The sequence below is a fragment of the Callithrix jacchus genome, chromosome 13, assembly GCF_049354715.1.
Source record: "Callithrix jacchus isolate 240 chromosome 13, calJac240_pri, whole genome shotgun sequence".
NCBI classification, from domain to species: domain Eukaryota; kingdom Metazoa; phylum Chordata; class Mammalia; order Primates; family Cebidae; genus Callithrix; species Callithrix jacchus.
This window is the reverse complement of record NC_133514.1, coordinates 114,134,480-114,150,931: the sequence shown is the minus strand read 5'-3', so window position 1 is coordinate 114,150,931 and position 16,452 is coordinate 114,134,480. Positions and strand designations below refer to the sequence as shown.

The window sequence follows — 16,452 nt, the reverse complement described above, 5'->3', positions numbered from 1 at the left end:
TGTGCTTTGTGAGCATATAAAGTACTCTGAGGCAGGACAGGGCCAGAGAAACTGGTATTTTCACTTTCCCGCACCACCTGGCCCCACTTTTCTCTATGTCTGTGTTTTTCTTCATCCCCTACCGTTCCCTCTTAGGTCTTTAAACCCATGAGCAGTGTGGGACACAGCACACACCAGAATAAATAATATTTACCATCAAAGAGTTAATAGAGAAATGGTATAATCATTCTAGTAAAAGCACATATTTGAAAACTGGACTACAATTGTAGGTCAACATTCCCAACAGCATGGACATGTTTTAGGTTGATTTCTTGTAATTGGGCATAGAACCATCTCTTCCGTCCTGACTATCAACCTCTTGGGAGCTGTAGTCTGAGCAAACCAGCTCTAAGATATAAATTAAAATCTCTCTGGTCCTTGGGCTGGGTGTGGTGGCTCATGCCTGTAATCCTAGCACTTTGGGAGGCTGAGGTGGGCAGATCACAAGGTCAGGAGTTCCAGACCAGCCTGGCCAATATGGTGAAACCACGTCTCTACTAAAAATACAAAAATTATCTGGGTGTAATGGTGGGTGCCTGTAATCCCAGCCACTTGGGAGGCTGAGGCAGGAGAATCACTTGAAATCTTGAGGCAGAGGTTGCAGTGAGCCGAGATCATACCATTGCACTCCAGCCTTGGCAACAAAGCGACACTGTCTCCAAAAAAAAAAAAATTCTGGTTGTCAATGGCTTTGACACATAGAGTGAGCTATGTGAGATGCATTAATTGGTAGAGAAAATGTTGATTATTAGGAATTATCTTTTACTTTCTTTACGAAATAAAGCCTTTAATGCTTAAGTGCAGTAAAAGATTAATTACCTTGTACTGGATCCCTGGTGAGTCTAAAAGCAGAAATTTTTATAGAATCGTTATAAAACAAACATCATATTCAATAAGACAGCATATTTAGGTGGCTTCTGCATCATGATGAATGAACAATAAGTAAAGTCTACACTCATTATTGACAAGGACACATAATCTTATGAATTCTGAATTCCCTGACACTGAGGTAAACCTCTCAACTACTACTTAGACTCTGCTGATGTCTTAATTTTTCTAAAGCCTATAGAGAGTTCTGAAATAACATTTCACATATTAGGAAAGTGATTTGCTATATAGATGCCTTCACTATCTACTCATCCACAGTTGACAACACCAGTAACAAGTTATATGAAATTCTTTGCAATTATATGACTAAGGGGTGTTTCTGGGTATCTTCAGTTTAAAATCAAGAAATTTCCTTTAACACAACAATTATTTCGGTTGGAATGCAGATATGGACAAATAATCCCATTGGCTCTCATGACAATAAGCATCATTTTTAATGCAATCACAGTAGTCGTTAGTGTGCTGGAACAATCCAATAATCACAATTTATCTACTCGGAATACCAATAAATATGCTCTTGGTGTCATCTTACAAAAACTACAAAATTTCAGTCCAGTTGGCTCATTTAAATCATGTATTAACTAGAATCAAGGGGTGTGGTCATCACACTGGGTCATGAGAAGCAGCTTATTTGTGTCATGGAAAATGGTTCTGATACTGCAGGCACCTGGCTTGGCTAAAACAGAATACTTTTATATGAGGCATAGAATTATTCTACAGTTTCCACCGTCAGAATCTAGCACACGTCCTCTAAGTACTCTGCCTGAGGAACTATGTTGTCAAATACCTTCAAAGAAGCTGTGATACTTAAAGTTCATTTAAGGCCAAGCGAAAAGAAAATGAAACAGGACCTCAATTGATGCATTCTCCCTCTGCAGGGTGGGTGGGTTGCAATTTCCCCTGCCTAGAATGCTCTCCACAGATGCTTCACTTGAGATTTGGTAAGAAAAACGAAAACCACTATAGGAATTCCAAGTGGACACTGTCTCAATAAAGATAATTGGAGACTTACTCTACACTATTAGAATGTCATTGAATGAAAACAAAGGCGACAATATGACAAACGGGAGCTCACTATTTTAGGTGCTCAGTAAGATGCTTATGTGAAACTCCAGAATTTTAGTTAGTGCTGGGGATTGAGTGGTGGTGGTTACATGGTACCACCCTTAAGAGCTTTCGGCATGAAAGCTAGTAAGAGTGACTTACTATGTGCAAGTGTGGTGGTGCTCGGAATGAGTTCAGGTAATAATACCTTCTCTGTTTCTTCTGTTTTCTTTCTTTTTTTTTTTTTTTGAGATGGAGTTTCGCTCTTGTTACCCAGGCTGGAGTGCAATGGCGCAATCTCAGCTCACCACAACCTCCGCCTCCTGGGTTCAGGCAATTCTCCTGCCTCAGCCTCCTGAGTAGCTGGGATTACAGGCATGCACCATCGTGCCCAGCTAATTTTTTTCTGTATTTTTAGTAGAGACGGGGTTTCACCATGTTGACCAGGATGGTCTCGATCTCTTGACCTTGTGTTCCACCCGCCTCGGCCTCCCAAAGTGGATTACAGGCATGAGCCACCGCACCCAGCCCTGTTTCTTCTGTTTTCTAAGTCTCATGGGAAATCCTCTCATTGGAAGAATCTTTTCCATACCTAAAATGGAAATCCGATACTGAGAAAGATTCTTCCTAGATTTTCCTCGGCCATCCAAGGAGACTTTAAATTGGGGTGTTAGAAAGGTTAGGGTAACCACAAAAAGCCCAGTATAATTCATTCCTTTGTCAATTCAGCATCCATATATGAACTTTTAACAAAATTTCAGCTACTGAACAATTAAAAACTGCATTTTGTTTCTGTAGAATATGACATAAGTTTTCCTCAAAAAGCAAAAGTTGGCCGGGCACAGTGACTCATGCCTATAATCCCAGCACTCTGGGAGGTTGAGGTGAGCAGATCAAAACGTAGCCTTGCCAACATGGGAAAACCCCATCTCTACTAGAAATACAAAAATTAACCAGGCACGGTGGCATGTGCCTGTAGTCCCAGCTACTCAGTAGGCTGAGGCACGAGAATCGCTTGAACACGGGAGGTGGAGGTTGCAGTGAGCAAAGATAGCACCACTACACTCCAGCCTGGGAGAGAGAGCAAGACTCCATCTCAACAAGCAAAGATTGCACTCTCATAAGTCCCTGTACCCCTCATTGAGTACTTTTTATTTTCTTCTATCTCATTTACAAGGTGTCTTTCGGATATCCAGCAACTTAAAGACAGGGTTATGAGTTTAATCACCAGCAGTACTTTACAGAAGAGTAGAGGAAGGGTATTAGAAACTCTGGTTATAATACAAAACATATAAAATTTTTATTTATTTATTTTTTTTGAGAGGAAGTTTTGCTCCTGTTACCCAAGCTGGAGTGCAATGGCGTGATCTTGGCTCACTGCAACCTCTGCCTCCAGGGTTCAAACAATTCTCCTGCCGCAGTCTCCTGAGTAGCTGGGACTACAGGTGCACACCACGGTGCCCAGCTAATTTTTGTATTTTTAGTAGAGACAGGGTTTCACTTTGTTGACCAGGATGGTCTCGATCTCTTGACCTCGTGATCCACCTGCCTTGGCTTCCCAAAGTGCTGGGATTATAGGCATGAGCCACCACGCCCAGCCCTACACAATTTCTTAAATACACTATCATCAATCTCTCTATCAATACATATATATTTGTATATATAGATGTATATAGGTGTGTGTTTGAAGAGAGAAATTAAATATATCCATGTAGTTCTGTACTTCTCTTCTTTATTAACTGTTCCTATGGTAATAACTGGTCTGCACAACTTTGTTCCCTGTCCAGCCAGTGTTTCCTTTGGCCTCAGCAAGCTCCTCAGCTGACAACACTTTATTTTATGGCACAGTGACTCCAAACTCCTGCTCCTGAATAGATGAGGTCATTTGTGGTTCTGCCTAAATTGATTTGCTGTTGCCTTTTGGTAATATTTACCAATGCCCATAGGAATCTAGTGAACACCTCAGCTTACAGATATCCTCAAAACGCCAACATTGTTTTTCCAGATAATCGCAATCCGTCACCGCAGTTTGTGCAGTCATCGCTCACATGCTTGCTTTTGATAGTGCGGTACGTGGAGCCCAAAGTGGCCAGGTTCGCAGTTTCAGCTTCAGGTGCAATTGAACTGTTTTGGATCCCCTGACCGAAGCATTTCTCCTTTATTACTATGACATCTAGACCCACAAATCCCAAAGATAAAAGAAAAATTTTGCAAATAAGAAGTGAGCATTTGCTGTAATGAAAACAGTTACGCCCTCTCTTCCGCTGTTCGCTTTGCAGAGCCCGTCTATAGAAAAAATGGCACTACATATGGGTGGCAAGGTGAAAACGTCTATGTCACCTTAGCGGACAGCTCTGACCAAGTGTCTATCAACATCGAGTGCCATCACTGAGTCTTCAATAGGCCACCTCACCATTCTGTCAGCTGCTCAGACTGAAGGGGCTCATAGGAAAATCAGCTAATCTCATAACGGAGAGCCGGTGACTTCTATACTTTTGTTTTGTTGTAACTGAATTCAAGCTTTTTCTTCATAGATGAAGAAACTATAAAATAATCATCACATCCAAAAAATCAAGCAAAGCAAATGTGTTCATAATTTACGGCTCCACGTTGAATCTATTTTGAATTTTTTTTATGCCTGTGCTACACAAAACAGAGGTTTTTCCCTTTCCCGTCGTATCACATCTTGTATGGAACCTGCTTCACTTCCTTTGCTCTCCTTATCATCACTCGATGTATTTTATACCTACTTACTTCGTTTCTCTCTTGAGGTTTCTCTCTCACCCCAAAAGACGTATATACTGCATATAAGCAGTACTGCTTTTTGCTATTTTACTAACTGTTGAACAAATTAACGAACATATTAATCTGCCTTATTTCTACCCTTCTGCAACAGGAAAAGAATGTAGAGTAGCAGCAATTTCAGCAGAAAAGTCAGGTAGTTTTTGGCACAGAGCAAGAGTATATGGAACATCAATTAAATATAAGTGAGAAAACTAATACTTAGAATACGGTAGCTCTTGACTTGACCATTGAATATCCATGGTGTTAGCATGAATCTAAAGATTTATTTAAGTTTATCCTTCATGACTTTACTAAGAGACAAATTTAAATCTGCTTCTTCTTGAGCTGCATTATGTAAACGCTGACCCTGAAGACGTTACATCAGCATTTTACAATGAATAACCTGGGTATGGTTTATCTACTTGCTGTTGCAAAAATTTACCACCCATCTCGGATTTAAAATGTTCCTACTTTATAAAACACAACCATTAAGTAAGGTAAAACATTGGAAGTAAAAAGTCGAAATGGTCTTGTATGTGATAGAAGGAGATGTATTGTTAAGAGATAGTTTTGAACAGAACTGTATCATGAAATAAATCTAAGAATTCGCACCTTTGTTAATGGGAGAGTAAATATACGCTATGTCATTTGGCATTATGTAGACACTACCATTACCAGAAAATCACAAAAATTATTTAATTAATCACAGTATTTAAGGCAAAAAGGCAATATATTGTATACATTTTCTTCAACTTTTATATCTTAAACTGTCTCTATGCTTGTGTGTTTGTATATATGTTGACATACACACACACACACACACACACACACACATAGACACAAAAACACACATAAATTCATCATATCTCTCCATCTTACATGAACACATACTACCAGAATAATGCTGAGATTAGGTAGAAGGTTCTACCTTCTTACAAGAAGTGCAAAAACTGTCATTCTGGCGCATGGGAATCGCCCACTCAGTCATGCGATTAGAGAGTTCAATCCTGCTAAAGGATTTTTGCTAAAATTGAAGCAAAGGTAAAAATCAAGAGTAGCCACATATTTTATATTAAAAATTAATCCAATCCAAAGCTTCGGGTTTGCATGTACTGGAGATAAAATGATTAATATTGCACTCTTTATGATACCCAGAGACGTCAAAAGTTAATAGGTTCAAAATATATCCAAACACACAAGATAGCGATTATGACATATATTGTATATAATTGGGTTTAGAGTTACTTGCAAAAAAAATATGAAACTCAAATAACACTAAAAGATGAAGAATGTAGTGTAAGTCACTAGCTACAGTTATTGATCTGAATAAAGAGGCTTGTATTTGTAATGTGAATATTCTTCAATAGAGGCCTACTTATACTCCTGCCAGCCCCAAGGAAAAAATGAGAATTGGATATTTCTTATAATATTCCTAAAGTGTCACACTTCAGCACATGTTATGAAGAGCTTTAGAATATGACACAAATGGGTCTCATTCATTGTTTTTCCACAAATAATTGCTCACATTCAGAAGCCCTTCTTGTCACAGGTCTTCTAACCCTCTTTATTTCTGTTGTTTCACACAAGTTTCCAGGAACTCTAAGCCATTATATATCAAAGGAGTGAGGACCAGTACAGCTTCTATATGCAATTAGAGAGAAAACAAATATATGTTTGTTTTCTCAATGACGATCCTAACATCCAGATACATGAGACTCATAAAGAGATTTAGACTCAACAAGACAGAAAATTAATAAGGATATCCAGGACTTGAACTCAGATCCGGAACAAATAAACTCAATAAATATTTATAGAGCTCTCCATTTTAAATACACAAAATATACATTCTCCACCTTAAATACACAAACTATCGATCGGCCATTATTAATACCCATTTTTAGAATAAAGCTACATTCCCCATTCCCGTTTCTCTCCCTCTTTTTCTTCCTCTTTCTTCCTCTCCTTCACTCCTTAAAAAAAGAAAAGAAAAGAAAAGAAATATTTGATTAGTCCCACACTGTTGTTTCTTCTCTGCACTGTGGGTAATAATTCATCCAAAGTGACGCGGATCTGGGTGTATTCACAGACTGCAGTGGCTGCTCAGGGGAATATGATCCTATTTCAGCAAAAGGGACTTCAAATTTGCAGCTCGTCATGTCCAATACTTGCAATTCTCCAACAAATGGTATCTCAGCATACAGGTAACCTTAATTAGAATAAGTGAATTTAGACACTATTCCCCTTCCTTCTTATTTGTTTGTATTTTATAATACAAGGTCTCGCCATGTTGCCCTGACTGGTCTGGTAGCTATCTACAGCCTCCAATGCCTGAGCTAAAGTTATTCTCCCAAGTAGCTGGGACTGAAGGCACATGGCTAACATTTTCCTTCTTACTTAGTGGGTATATACTTTGAGGTGATTGTAATCTTTCTTTTTTAACTACTAGTAAGTGGCAGTTGTCCTTTCTAACTATGACTCCCATTGTTAACAGTATCTAATTTTTTTCAGGCATAGTGATTGTGAGTACTCCACTTACTGAACTTTGTTCTATGCATTCAACGTTTATTGAACCTCATACAAGTGAGTTGATCACAACTGGAGTCTGATGGATAAGTGTGGTTGGAGACAGCACACCTAAATCTATTTGTAGTGACTGCAAGATTTTCTGTGATCATTCCCAATTAAATAAGAAATAGTAGCAGCAACAACGTAAGTTAATCTTTTTAGAATAATTTTGCTGACTGATAATAGTTAGTTGAAATGTTTAATAAAAATTGATTGAAATTTTGATTTAAAAGATTCTATCAACTTTTAAAATATTTACATTGCATGTGTGATTGTGGTTAAGATATAAAACACACTGCCATGTGTGTACCTATGCAACTGTCTTGCATGTTCTGCACATGTACCCCAAAACCTAAAATGCAATAAAAAATTAAAAAAAAAAAAGATGAACCAAGCTAGGATGGGAGATCAGAATGGAAAAAAAAAAAAAAAGATATATTTAGGATAGCATTTCCCATTTTACCAATTGTATAATTCAGTGGCATTGATTATATTCACAATGTTGAAGACCGTCATCACTATCCAATCAATGTTTCCAAAATTTTTCATTACCCCAATCAAAACTTGGTACTCTTTATGCAATCTCTCTCCACCCCCACTTTAATTGTAGCTCTCTAGACTGCTTCCTGTCTCAGTAAATTTGCCCATAAAACGAATCAGACAATATTTGTATTTTGAATCTGGTTGATTTCACTAAGCATAATGTTTTCAAGGTTCATCTACAATTATTCAATGTTTAAGAATTTCATTATAAATAATAGTTCACAAAGAATAGTTCATTATAGGTATATTACTACATTTTGTTTATTCATTGATCTGCCGACGGTCGTGTAGGCTGTTTCCACCTTTGATTATTATTAATAATGTTACTGCAAACATTAGAATGCATACATCTGTTTGAGTACCTGTTTACAATTTTGGGGTACATATGTAAAAAGAAATTGCTGAGCCATATAACAATTCTATGTTTAACTTGTTGAGGAATTGCCAAATTGTTTTTATAGCAGTTTCACTATCTCAATATTGCAGTTACAATTTTGGCATTTCAATTTTGAAATGCCTCTAAAGTGTATAAAATGTATATAAAATAAGTTTTAAATTTTTAGACATATATTTGAAATGCATAGCATAATGTTTTGCTATACATATATGTAGTGAAATATTACTACAGTGAAATAAATAAACTTCTCACATAGTTAACTTTTTGTGTGTGGTACAAGTACCTACAGTCTACTTTGTTGGCAAATTTCCAGGGTATGATACTAAGCATAGACCCTGTGCTGCACGTTATTAGGTCCCTACACTTCTCCATTCTACGTAACGATACTGTTTGTACCATTTAATGAACGTCTCCCCATTTCTGCCAACTTTCTACCCCTCGTGACAACTGTTCTACTCTGTTTCTACCTATCCGAGTTTTTGGTTTACAAAAACAAAAACAATCTGTAATTACAGATATAAGTCAGATCACCTTTCTTTCACTGTGTTTGGCCTATTTCACTTAGCATAATGTTCTCTAGGTTCATCTATGTTTTCCTAAGTGACAAATATCCTTTGTTTATAAGGCAAAACAACGTTCCATTGTATAGACAAGTGCCACTTTTTCTTTATCCATTTATCCATTGATAACCATTTAGATTGATACTATGTCTTGGCTATTATAAATAACACTGAAATGCACATGGGGAGGTAAGTTCATTTCCTTTGGGCACATACACAGAAGAAGGATTGCTGGGTCTATGGCAGTTATATTTTTAGTTTTCTGAGAAATCTCCATATTGATTTATGTAATGGCAGGAACAATTATCATTCTCACTTTTCACATCCTTGCTAACACTTGTTACCTATTGTCTTTGATAATGGCCATCACACTAGGTGTGAAGTGATATTTTATTGTGGTTTTTATTTGCATTTTCCTAATTATCTGCGATATTTAGAATCTTTTTATAGTAATATATCTGTTGATTATTTTTATGTCTTCTTTGAAAAAATGTCTACTAAGGTCCTTTGCCCACTTTTTCGTGTGTGTGTGTGTGTGTGTGTGTGTGTGTGCTTGGTATTGTGTTGGTTGAGTTTCTTATATATTGTAGTTATTAACCCATTATCTGATATATGGTTTGCAAATATTCTCTTCCAATCCACAAGTATTAGCTGTTGTTGATTGTTTCCTTTGCCCCAAGAAAATACATATGGGAATGCACTAACCATATCAAGTTGAGTTACATTTTAGTTTTAATGAAATGAGATAATTTGACAGAAATATAGGACTTGGTAATTTTCATGACAGCATAAAGGAAAAAAAAAACAATGAACTTGCCTAAGTATTATTATAGACTTTGTCTAGACTTAGACAAAGGAGGGAAATAAAAGGTAAAGATAAACATGCAATATTTGTTTTAGAAAAAAATTAACTGTAAAGAATGCATTGGGAATGTTGACCAGAATGAGCTTGCATTTGGAGCATAGGTGTTTCAGTGCATGCACGTATGTGTTTGGAAATTATGAGCCAGAAAAAGCCACTGTTCAACATTTTGGAGCATTGGTTGCAAAGTATGCAATAGAACATAGAAAGGAATTCAATACAGAAGGGATCATGAAAATTACTTGAAAGATAGTAAAAAAAAAATAAGAGGCCAATGTCAGATAGAAAAAGTGTGCACAATATTGCTGGTGGAATAAACTGTATCCTAAAAGTACACACGCACACATGTATGCATATACACATGCACACACACACATGATGAACTCACAGTTAATTTCAAGTTACATTCAGAAAAAAATATTTTATACAAGAAACTACATGGTTAATACGTCTTCATATGCCCCTAATTTTTATAAGTAAAGAGAATACAAAGATTTAATTAATTTGAGATTCTAAAGCAAAACTCAATGCTAGGATGCAGTTACACCTCCAAGATGACTCTCAAATATGAACAATAAAGATGTAGTGGATCATTCCCTCAATAGTTCAAAAGTTCAAATTTACACTCTCTGGGAAATCTCTATTTTAACATTTTGGATATGTACAAATATACCTACATATATGCACACATGTACTAGAAATACTAGAAAAAGAGGTTGATTCTTAGCCCTTTGCTTCCAGGGTAATATTTACAGTGTTAACTGACAAGAGAGATATAGATAAATTTCTCTTGTAACCACTTCAGTCATCTTGTGAGGGCTCTGTCTGAATCAGCTGTGTGGAAAACCATCTACTCCCCAAATGCATTCCACCAGAGGGAATTCTTCTACTACCTGGCTGAACATGTTTTTCAGAAGGCAGAACTGATTATATACATCATGTTTTCTGACATTAGAAAATGTGTTCTACCCAATGGATCGTGTAAGGAAAAAAAACTATTTCACTTAAAGTCTTGATCTAAGTAAGTGTCAAAATGCAAGAAAAAAAATCTTTTCCACTAAAAGAAATGGCGGCTATAAACAGGGAATTTTTTTGTTGTTGTTCTTTTCTGTTCAGTTCAATATTGAAAATGGTGAAAATAAAATGTGATGACTTTTTTTCTGCTACAGGAGCTTTCCAGTTTTATGACCGAAACTGGGTCTCACACATTATGTACCTGGTTTAGAAAAATCTCTGTGTTGACTCTACATGTTAACTATATAATTTACAGAGCCCTGTCTTTTTCTTTGATTTCTCTTTCACACCAGAAATTATGTTATTGCTAAACTGTAAATGGGAGGAAAGCATCCTTGACTTGCTCTTATTTTTTTAATGCTCTCTTTCTATTGAGTTGGTGCTAACTTATGACTACAGTTGTCAATGGATTCAAAAATCAATGTTCACAACCATAATTTATCTCATAAATTTGTTTTCATCTTGTCAGCATAATATAACTCCATCAATATTCCAGAGGAGAATTAATGCTCTTTTCTTTAACCATCACTTCTTTCTTTTCAGACTTTGTGCCATATATATATACACATATATATATAATTAGTGTTTTGTATTTTTATTAGAAATATACAAGTAGTGTCAAATTCTGGTAATGTTCAATACATTACTTTGGTTTAAACAGAGAAGTTCAAAATAAGTAAATCTGAAAAGGTCTCCTAGCTCTTAAACATACAAATCATTTTTCCAAAATAACCATTATTTCTCTTCCCACCCTGTTACTTCCTCTTGTCTAGAGTCTTACCAATTGTTCTTCTGTTCCTAACTTCTTATGTATTTTTTCCTACTTGCAAGAACACTGACATATTTGTCAACCTAAGATAATCATTTATATACTCTATATTATACTAATAATCAAATAGCTTCACAGATTTCTACAGGATTAGTTTCAAAAACTACAATATAGTTCTATATTTCTCTTTCCCCTTTAATTTATTTAGAAACAAGCTAGTGTCTCTACTATAAACTGAAGATACCACAATTAGTCTTAACTCTTCCTCCTGTGTCATCGTACCCATACCATTCTTTCATGTGACTCCTCATTTTTCGCTGCAAAAATACTTCTTTAGATTTCTAAAGTATGAGTCACATGCTTCATTATATTGGGCTTTATTCAAATATCTATAAAATTACAGGCTCCTAGGTATTAAGCTCATGTTTTTGTAACTCCAACTGTGTCTGAGATTGTTTGTCTTTCAAATAATTAGCACTAATATTTTGATAACTGAGTGTCTAGTTAACTACTTGATGTTTGCATATCTTATCTTTTGAAATAGATTATAATTTCCTGCATGATAAACAGGCACAAACACCAAACAGACTTTAAAAGGATTAATGTACAATCTACATTTTTTATAATATAAAGTTATTTCTTCCTATATGAGAATTGGAGTAGAAAATGTTGTTTACCCTTAAACTGGATTTTCTAGCTCATGTGGGGCATGCCTCCATGGGAATGCATGCAGACACAGAAAATAATACATTCATAATGTTCCCTCATGGATATTCTTGCAGTCTCAACAGATATTTCTGAGCCTCTTATTACATCTTGGCACATAAAAGATTCACAAGTAGTGTGGAAATGCACTTGAAAATTTCCTAATATTAATGTTACTGTTCAGTATGGGCTTTGATGATGTTATATGAAGAACTGTATTGTATTAACTTAATGCAATAATAACACGGAACAATACTAATACAACTTGATGAATGGGGACTAAACTTCCCATATTGCATTAATAGTACATTAAGGATACTACAAAACAACAATAATACGATGTGATGGATGAAGTCCATGTTATTATCCACACTTGTGTGTATAAAAAGAACGTGCCCTTGTGTATTTCAAACTAACTTGAATATACTGCATGCTGTCACTGTATCAGTCAAAACATATATGCAAGTGATTGCTGATTTTTCTTTACCTATACTCGTAATTTATTTCACATGAAGGTACTGCAAATGTTAAGTGTACCTGATTTCTTTTTAGGACAGCAGGGACATAACAAATGCCATTTACGATGCCTTCCTGAGATAGATTTTAGAGAGCACCTTTAATTCTAGGATCGCTTTCTTCCACTGTTCAAATTTGTTTTCAATTCTGATAATTGAACTTGAGAGGGAGAAAGGTTTCTCTGTATTCTGACCTCTCAGAGGCTGTGACAAGAATTTGTAAGAGAAAACCTTCTTAGTTAATTTGGCTGAGTCAAAATGTATAAAAACAAACATCATATATTAATTTATCTGTCCAACTCCGAATCAACGAACCCTTTTTATTCTATTAAAGTTGACAATATCCTCTCAGGCACTTAATTCCCAAAGCCTCATATTAACTTTTTATTTAGCCCTTTTGCACTACATGCCTACTTAGTGCATTGCTATTTTCTGTATTATAACCTTACAATAACTCACAATTGCCTCTTCCCTTCAGTCTCTTTCCAAATCATGCTTCCTGCCAGTTCCCTAATTACTTACTTTCTATAACCTTGGCATTATGTTTTTTACCTCCACTTCACGTCAAGTCAATCACACAATCTTTGACCATGCTACTCCTGGACATATAAACTTGTATCCCAATGTTCATATCTTATCATATAATCTAATACATGGAAGCATTGTTTTCTCACCAAGTCATACATATACTTCAGCTCCCAAGACTTAATATTAACCAGAATATCTTTCAAGACTGTTTTTCCGTAAGTGAGCAAAATACGTGAACAAACATTTCTCAAAAGAAGACATATGTGAAAATATGTTCAACATCACTAATGAACAGGAAGATGCAAATCAAAACCACGATGTCACCTCCTTCATTTAGAATGGATATTATCAAAAAGATGAAACATAACAAATACTAGTGAGGATGTAATGAAAGGGAAAATCTTATTGCCTGTTGTCGGGTTGTACATTAGTACGACCATTATGAGCAATACTATGGAAATATCTCAAAATATTAAAAATACAACTACCACATGATCCAGCAATCCTACTACTGGGCATCATATATTTTTAAAATCTGTGTATAAAAGAATATTGCACTCCTATGTTCACTGCAGTACTGCAAGCAATAGCCAAGGTATGAAATCAACCTGTGTTCCTCAATGGTTAAATGGATAAAGAAAGACAATATGGTATGTGTGCATAACAAAGTACTATTTAGCCATGAAAATGAATAAAACTTTGTCATTTGTGGCAACAGACAGGAACCTAGAAAATATGTTAATAAGCCAGGCACAGAAAGATAAATACTACATGATCTCACTCGTATGTGAGAACTAAAACAGTTGATCTCATGGAGATAGCAGGATAAAAATAGTTACCAGAGTCAAGGAAAAGTGGAGGTGGTAGGCGAAGAGTAGCTAGTTATTGGGTTCAAAGTTACAATTATAAAAGAAATATCTTCTAGTAACCTATTGCATGTAGGTTGACCCATTAACAATTTTCAAATAGCTAGAAGGGACAATTTTAAATACTCTCATCACCAAGAAATGATAAATGTTTGAGGTAAGGGACATACTAATTATCCTAATTTGATCATTACACAATGTAAACTCACCCATTGAAACATCACACTGTGCCCCATAGATAGGCACAATTATTATGTGTCAATTAATAATAACGATCTTAAAGTCTTTGCTTTTTAATTCCTTAATGCATTATTCAGGCATTTTCCAAAAACTGATTTTATTTCTACCTGTGTTTTCATGGCATTTTCTATATTTGGAGATTTTCCTCTAATATTTCACTTGTAGAAATCTCATGTTCAAGTCTCGCTCAAATAACTAATTTCTATTCTCCCTCCTAGGTAGGCTAACCTATAATTAATACCGCGTGTCGCTTCGACTGTTCTTTCTTGTACTCGGCCTGCTTGTTTTGTCCTAGTGAGGTTACTGACCTTGTCTCTTGGTAAATGTTAAGTTGTTTAAAATGTAAATTGTATATATTAATAAATGGTTTGCATTAAAAATTTGAAATATTTGAGTATTATTAAGTAATTCCTGTGGCACAAACACATGTTTTATTCATATCATAACATATAATACTATATATAAAAGTTGACTGCTTTCATATATCTAAATCTACCACCTTACAAAGGCAGATTCTGTAACCTCCTTCTTAAGATACATTCCTAGACAACTGATGACACAATACACCTTTAATGATCAGAAACACTGAATTTTCTACAAACATTGACTAATAATATGAGCACAATGTCTTTTGTCTTCTAAAGATTTCTTCATGCTCTGTACCCAAATCTAATACATATGTTCTTTGTTTATGTGGACTGGTGCATTTATGGAAAGAAGTTATTCAATATTTTTGGTTATTTTCATTAATTCAGTAAATAATATATATAGAAAGGCAAAGATGCTTTCAATATCCTAAGATAAATAGGCCACATAGTTTATATTGAACCTGTCAACTCTCTAAGAATTTCTGATGCTCAAAATATACTTAAGTGTCTGAATCGAATAAAAATTCTATAAAGAAACACAGTACAATAACTATGTAAAAGAAACACAATCTCACAAATAGCAAAATACATGCAAAGTAAAACTAGAATAAGACCTAATTCTTCAACACCCAATGTTGATAATAGTCTGGGATAATTATGATTCTCATTTATTGTTGGTATTTAAATTGGGATGACATATTTAAACTATACTTTGGTAATATCTATCAAAGTTTAAAGTGAGTGCCCTATAATTCAGTAATACCACCACTGGGTATGTACTGATATATTAGACGCACCGTGGATTCAAATAAGGATGCTCATTGCAAAATTGCTTACATTTCTAGAAAATATGTACATAGTTAAAATGAAATGCCTAGCTGTTACAATACATATATATGTACAAATAGTACTTGAAAATATAATTTCTCTGATCGCTTTAATGAAGATAGGCACTTTAGTCTCTCATGTAATATGCAGGTGTGGTTAACTCTAGGACATTAAGCACAGATGATAACAATTTTTTAAACTTCATCGGTACATTTGATGATCTCCCATTTTGTCTCTTCCCTGATAGAATTATAATTCCTTGTGTTGTTGGCCTTTTGATAAATTAAATGCAAACCTCAAGTGACGTTTGCCATGTCTGAGCAGAAATAATCTAAATCAATATCTGGTTCCACAATTTTTTCTCTTCCCTGCATCCTGAGACAACTTCATCTTGGAAGGGCTGCTCCTTCAACCAGAATTCCAGAATGATTGAGGCATGCAGCTTATCTTCAGCCAAATCTTAGCCAACATAGAATGTGAATGATGAAATAAACGTGTGTCTTTTGTTTAAAAGTCATTAATGTTTGTGAATTGGTTGATTTGGCAGCATCAGCTAACAGAAAAAGAGGGCTGCAATATGAAATAAATAAAAACAAGGCATATACACGGAGTATAATTTAGTCTAATATGAGAAGTCCTTTCTCAAAACCCTGTGAATTGCTCAATTCATATGAAGTACTATGGGCTTGATCCATTTATTTCTGGTAAAGACACCAGCAGAACAATTTAATGGCATCCTCCCTGAAAGTCAACCATTAGACATAAAATGGCTTAGAATGAGCCTCGGAGCAATAGCTATAGGTTTCCATAAACTCCATTCATTTTGCTTTAGTTGACTTCTCTGAAAATATATTTTTAAATAAATTCTAATAATCAGCTTGCTGACAAATTTGGTAATGATGTAATTTTGCTCTTTTTCTTAATCTAAATGTTTCTT

At 35.3% G+C, this 16,452-nt stretch overlaps 1 pseudogene; it reads left to right on the top strand.

The window, feature by feature from the left end:
* Nucleotides 1-2,108: 2,108 nt before the first annotated feature.
* LOC128928086 (cAMP-dependent protein kinase catalytic subunit gamma-like) overlaps nt 2,109-16,452 on the top strand; it is a 51,808-nt pseudogene continuing 37,464 nt past the window's right edge.